Consider the following 6,283-nt stretch of genomic DNA (forward strand, 5'->3'; position numbering starts at 1 on the left):
CAACTGAAAAATGAGATTACTGCTTTCCAACAAATGGATGATAAGTCCTTGTATGAGGCATGAGGAAGATTCAAAGAGTTATTACGAAAGTGCCCTCATCACGGAATTCCGCATTGTATCCAACTTGAGACATTTTACAATGGTCTTAACGCTCACACAAGGATGGTAGTAGATGCTTCTGCTGACGGTGCTATCTTATCTAAGTCTTACAATGAGGCTTATGAAATCATCGAGAGGATCACCAGTAACAATTATCAGTAGCCAACCAATCGAGCAACGTCAGGAAAATGAGTTGCTGGAATCCATGAAGTGGACGCTCTCACTTCACTTGCATCCCAGGTATCTTCAATATCTTCAATGTTAAAGAATCTTACCACTAATGGGTCTAACAGTTTTGCAGCTCAACCACCTAACCAATATGAGAATATAGCCTATGTCTATTGTGGGGAAGGACATGTGTTTGAAGAACCGTCAAACCCAGAATCCTTGTACTACATAGGTAATTAGAACCAGAACCGAGGAAGGCAAGGGCTGCAATCCAACTTTTACAGCCCACCGTGGCGAAATCACCCCAATCTTTCCTGGAGTAACCAAGGGGCTGGAGGCAGTAACAACTATGCCCAACCTAGACCAACCCAGCCGCCTAGTTTTTCACAGCAAGTTCAGAATCCAGTTCAGGCTGAATCATCCAATAACTTAGAGAATTTATTGAAGGCATACATGGCAAAGAATGACGCCACTCTAAGGAATTTGGAGAATCAAGTGGGCCAGCTTGCTACTGAACTTAGGAACCGTCCACAAGGTGCTTTACCTAGTGATACGAAAAATTTGAGAAATCCAGGGAAGGAGAATTGTAAAGCACTAACATTGAGGAGCGGAAAACGGTAGAGCCCAACATCATTGAAGCTGAAAAGGAACATGCTGGAGCTCAAGATTCGGAAGAAGTTCAACCGAGTGTTGAAGTTCCTGTTCCACTAGAACCAGAACCTGCAATACCTGAAAAGGTAACCTCAGAACCAGCCAATTCTGATCAGCCAACCATTCCGTTAGCAGTAGAATTACCACCAAAGACAAATCAACCAGTATCAACTCCAGTATATAAACCTCCACTACCTTACCCTCAAACACTCTAGAAGTAAAAAAATGAGGTCCAATTCAAAAAGTTCCTTGACGTACTCAAGCAACTTCATATCAACATCCCGTTGGTTGAAGCACTTGAACAAATGCCAAATTACGTAAAATTCATGAAAGATATCTTGTCCAAGAAGAGAAGACTTGGAGAATTTGAGACGGTAGCTTTGACGAAGGAATGCAGTGCATATCTTAAAGACAAATTACCCTCTAAGCTGAAGGATCCTGGGTGTTTTACCATTCCATGCAACATTGGAGCAGCTTATTGTGGTAAGGCTCTATGTGACTTGGGCGCAAGTATCAACTTGATGCTTATGTTAATATTTAAGAAATTGGGGATAGGTGAAGTTCGACCTACTACGGTTACACTTCAGCTAGCAGATCGATCCTTAGCATATCCAGAAGGAAAAATCGAGGATGTATTGGTACGTGTAGATAAGTTTATCTTTCCTGCTGATTTTGTAATTTTAGATTTCGAAGCAGACAAAGAAGTACCAATTATCCTAGGGAGACCGTTCTTAGCAACCGGAAGAACACTTATTAATGTGTAGAAGGGTGAACTTACTATGTGCGTTCAGGACGATCAGGTAACATTTAACGTTTTCAAGTCAATGCGATTTCCTGATACAATAGATGATTGTTCTACAGTATCCAACTTAGAGGATTTAATAGTGGAGAAGGAACTCAACTCTGTTGATGATCCTCTGGAAAGAATTTTGACATCAGAACCTCCAAGTGATGAAGAGGAGGATGGAAACTTAGCTTTGCTAGAAGCTAATCAAAAGGGATTTAATCCACAATCTCGTTTCGAATCTTTGGATTTAGAGGAAAGAGATTACACATAGTCGAAAGCGTCAATCGATGAGCCACCTAAACTAGAACTCAAGGTATTACCTTCTCATTTAAAATATGTTTATTTAGGTGACGCTTCTACTCTGCCTGTGATTGTTTCGGCAGAGTTAACTACTGAGCAAGAAGAGAAACTTATCTTAGTTTTGAAACAATTTAAGAAGGCTATCGGATGGACCATAGCCGATATTCGCGGTATTAGTCCATCTGTATGCATGCACAAGATCATCCTGGAAGATGGTGAAGAAGGGATGATCGATGGACACGACGGCTGAACCCTATCATGAAGGACGTAGTGAAAAACGAGATTATCAAGTGATTAGATGCGGGTATCATTTACCCGATCTCAGATAGTTCATAGGTAAGTCCGATCCAGTGCGCACCAAAGAAAGGAGGTATCACAGTCATAGAGAACGAGAATAATGAGTTGATACCGGCTAGAATAGTTACGGGATAGAGAATCTGTATCGATTACCGGAAGCTAAACAAGGCAACTAGGAAGGATCACTTCCCTTTGCCATTCTTAGACCAGATGCTAGATAGACTCGCGGGGCGAGATTACTACTATTTTCTCGATGGATACTCAGGGTACAACCAGATTATGGTAGCACCAGAAGATCAACACAAGACCACATTCACCTGCCCGTACGGTACATTTGCATTTAGACGTAGGCCATTTGGTTTATGTAATGCACCTGCTACATTTCAAAGATGTATGATGTCTATTTTCACTGAAATGGTTGAGAAATTTTTGGAAGTTTTCATGGACGACTTTTCAGTGTTTAGAGATATGTACGAGATTGCTTAGCCAATCTGGCTAAGGTACATAGGCGATGCAAAGAGACAAACCTAGTCCTTAACTGGGAAAAGTGCCATTTTATGGTACGAGAAGGTATCGTTCTGGGGCATCGGATAACAAGACATGGGATCGAGGTAGACAGAAAAAAAGTAGATGTTATTGAGAAACTCCCACCTCTAACATCTGTAAAGGGTGTTGGAGCTTTTTGGGCCACGCCGGGTTCTATCGAAGATTTATCAAGGACTTCTCCGAAGTTGCTAAACCTTTATGGAAATTATTGGAGAAAGACATGATATTCAAATTTAATGAAGAATGCTTAAAAGCTTTCAATGACTTGAAGAATCGATTAGTCACGGCACCCATAATTGTCACACCAGACTGGGACTTGCCATTTGAATTGATTTGTGACGCAAGTGACTTCACAATAGGAGTTGTCATGGGCCAGCGAAGGAACAAAGTTTTTCATCCCATCTACTATGCAAGCCGAACTCTGACAGGAGCTCAGTTAAACTATACGGTAACAGAAAAAGAGTTACTTGCTATCGTATTTGCTTTCGACAAGTTTCGATCTTATCTTGTAGGTACCAAGGTAACTGTCTATACAGACCACTCGGCAATTAAATATTTACTTGCCAAGAAAGACGCTAAGCCTAGGTTGATCCGATGGGTACTACTACTTCAATAGTTCGATTTGGAAATTCAAGATCGAAAGGGAGTAGAAAACCAAGTAGCAGATCACTTGTCCAGATTGGAGCCGCAAGAAGGGAATTCTCCACTTGTACCGATTCAAGAAACATTTCCAGATAAACATATACTGAAGGTAAGTCATGTCCATAATACCCCTTGGTTTGCTGATATTGCTAACTTTTTAGCTTGTGGTTTAATGTCGTATGATAAGACATATCAACAAAGAAGAAAGTTTCTTCACGATGTAAAGTACTATTTCTGGGAGGAACCATATCTGTTTAAAAAGTGTGCAGATCAGATGATTAGGAGATGCGTGGCAGAAGAAGAAATACCGAAGATTCTATACCACTGTTACTTAGCCCCAAGTGGGGGTCATTTCGGAGGAACTCGTACTGCAGCCAAAGTATTGCAAGCCGAATTCTTTTGGCCAACACTATTCAAGGATGCATATGCATATGTAAAGAGTTGTGACCGATGTCAAAGAGTTGGAAATGTCACCAACAAAAATGAGATGCCTCGAACAAACATCATTGAGGTCAAATTATTCGATGTTTGGGGTATTGATTTCCTTGGGCCCTTTCCTTCGCCTTTTGGTTACAAGTATATACTGGTCGCAGTAGATTATGTGTCCAAGTGGGTTGAGGCAGAGGCATATCCGACAAACGATACTAGGGTTGTGATGAAATTTTTACAGAAACACGTGTTCACGAGGTTTAGAACCCCGAGAGCCATCATTAGTGATGAAAGGTCGCACTTTGTGAACAAGTGGTTAAAATGGTTATTAGACAAGCACGGGGTGAAACAGAAGGTTGCAACGACTTACCATCCGCAGACGAATGGACAAGTTGAACTGGAAAATAAAGAAATCAAGGGCATATTGGAGAAGGTAGTTTGCCCAAACCGACAAGACTAGTCCAAAAGACTAGATGACGCTTTGTGGGCCTACAGGACAGCATACAAGAAACCTTTAGGGATGTCACCCTATAGGCTAGTTTTCGATAAAGCATGTCATCTACCTTTGGAGTTAGAGCACAAAGCTTACTGGGCTCTTCGACGACTCAACTTAGATCCTAAGCTCGCAAAAGAAAGACGGATGTTCCAACTCAACAAGTTAGAAGAATTCTGAATGTTCTCATATGAAAATGCCAAATTACTCAAAGAGAGACTCAAGAAATGGCATGACAAACACATCCGGGTTCGAGAATTTGAAGCAGGTCAGCAAGTATTGTTGTTCAACTCAAGATTGAAGTTCTTTCCAGGTAAGCTAAAATCACGTTGGTCCGGTCCATTTACAATTCACAGAGTCTATCCATACGGAGTTGTTGAACTCCAAGGTAAGAAAGGTAATTTTTAAGTTAATGCTCAGCGTTTGAAACACTATTGGGGGAATAAAACCGAACGGGATAACGTCTCATTCATTTTGTCAAATATTTAATAATTTTGTGTTTTGTTTAATAAATAATTTAGGGTCTATTTTTCGGGTTTAGTATGTTTAAATAAATTCTGTCTAGGCGGTTGGAACTTAAGCAGGACCATTTGTGACCCCTCCAATCTTTCCTGAGAATTTATTTTAACATAATTTTCCAAGAAATTTTTCCCTAATCAATAAAATAAAATTTTGTTTTTCAAATAAAAGGGTCAATTTGATCCAATTTTTAATTTGCAACTCAATTTTTAATTTTCGTTAAGTTTAGGGACTTAAATTGAATTATTTTTAAATTTTGATTGCTCTTTTCGTAAATAATAAAAACTAGATGCCTCTTTTTGTAAATATTTTTTAAAGGGCTTCTAGAATAAATGTTTTTAAAAAAATGATAATTATTAATATATAATTATACCCATTATAATATATATTAATTATTATCAATTTTTGGATTTTGTTTGATAAGTTTTGATAATAAGATGATAATCTTTAATATATAATTATATCTATTTATATATTAATCTTTATCAATTTAGCATGAAATTAGGATTTTATCTTTGTTTTAATAAATTAAATAGCAATTAATAGTTTAATATATGCATATATCTAATTATTAATTGTTGTTATCTTTATATAGGATTAGAATTTAGAATTTTTATTAATTAATTTGTTTTAAGAATTCTACTCTAATTCTTATTTCTCCCCCTATAAATACTACCCATCTTCCCATTCACCTAACACTTAAAACCCAAAGCACCAAATACTCAAGTGTCGAAACCCCAAGCAGCAGCAGTGTAACACCCCGAATTTGGGCCTAGAAGTATTGGGCCTTGAGTGTGGGTCCGTAAGGAGGTTGTATTTAGGTATTTAATTGTGCAATGAAATGACACAATTAAATGTCTGCTTTAGTGGTTAATGGCCCTGAGAAGTGTTAGAGAAATCTTGGGTTCAAACCTGGGCTTTAGCAAAAATTTTGGTATTAAGTGAAAAAAACCTGGATGCTTGGATGAGGGCCTTTTAAATTATTGTGTTAAATAAATGACACAATGAAGCATGTGATCTAGTGGTTATGGCGTAATTAAGGTTGTATGGGAGCCTGGGTTCAAGCCTTGGCTCTTTCTTATTTTGGTTTTTTTTAAGGGAACCTGGACTTTGGCCTTTAGACCTTATAATTAATTGGGGATAAAATAGGACACAAAAAGAGCCTGTGGTGAAGTGGCAATGTGGCATCATAGAGTTGGCAAGGAGGTCCAGGGTTCAAAACTCATGGTAATCAAAGAGCATTTATTTTGGTAATAGGGGGCGGCAACAGTTGGTGTTGAATTTAAACTCTGATGTTGAAGGCTTCCCATATTGGGAAGCTAACATAAGAGGGGATGCGAAGCTGGCTTTAA

At 38.7% G+C, this 6,283-nt stretch overlaps 1 non-coding gene across 1 annotated transcript; it reads right to left on the reverse strand.

The window, feature by feature from the left end:
* On the reverse strand, positions 1-107 carry LOC121205575 (small nucleolar RNA R71). The gene has a single exon (XR_005900651.1). It is a non-coding gene; the product is annotated as a small nucleolar RNA R71 (small nucleolar RNA).
* Between the last annotated feature and the right edge of the window lie 6,176 nt (positions 108-6,283).

The sequence above is a fragment of the Gossypium hirsutum genome, chromosome A08 (genome assembly GCF_007990345.1).
Source record: "Gossypium hirsutum isolate 1008001.06 chromosome A08, Gossypium_hirsutum_v2.1, whole genome shotgun sequence".
Classification (NCBI taxonomy): domain Eukaryota; kingdom Viridiplantae; phylum Streptophyta; class Magnoliopsida; order Malvales; family Malvaceae; genus Gossypium; species Gossypium hirsutum.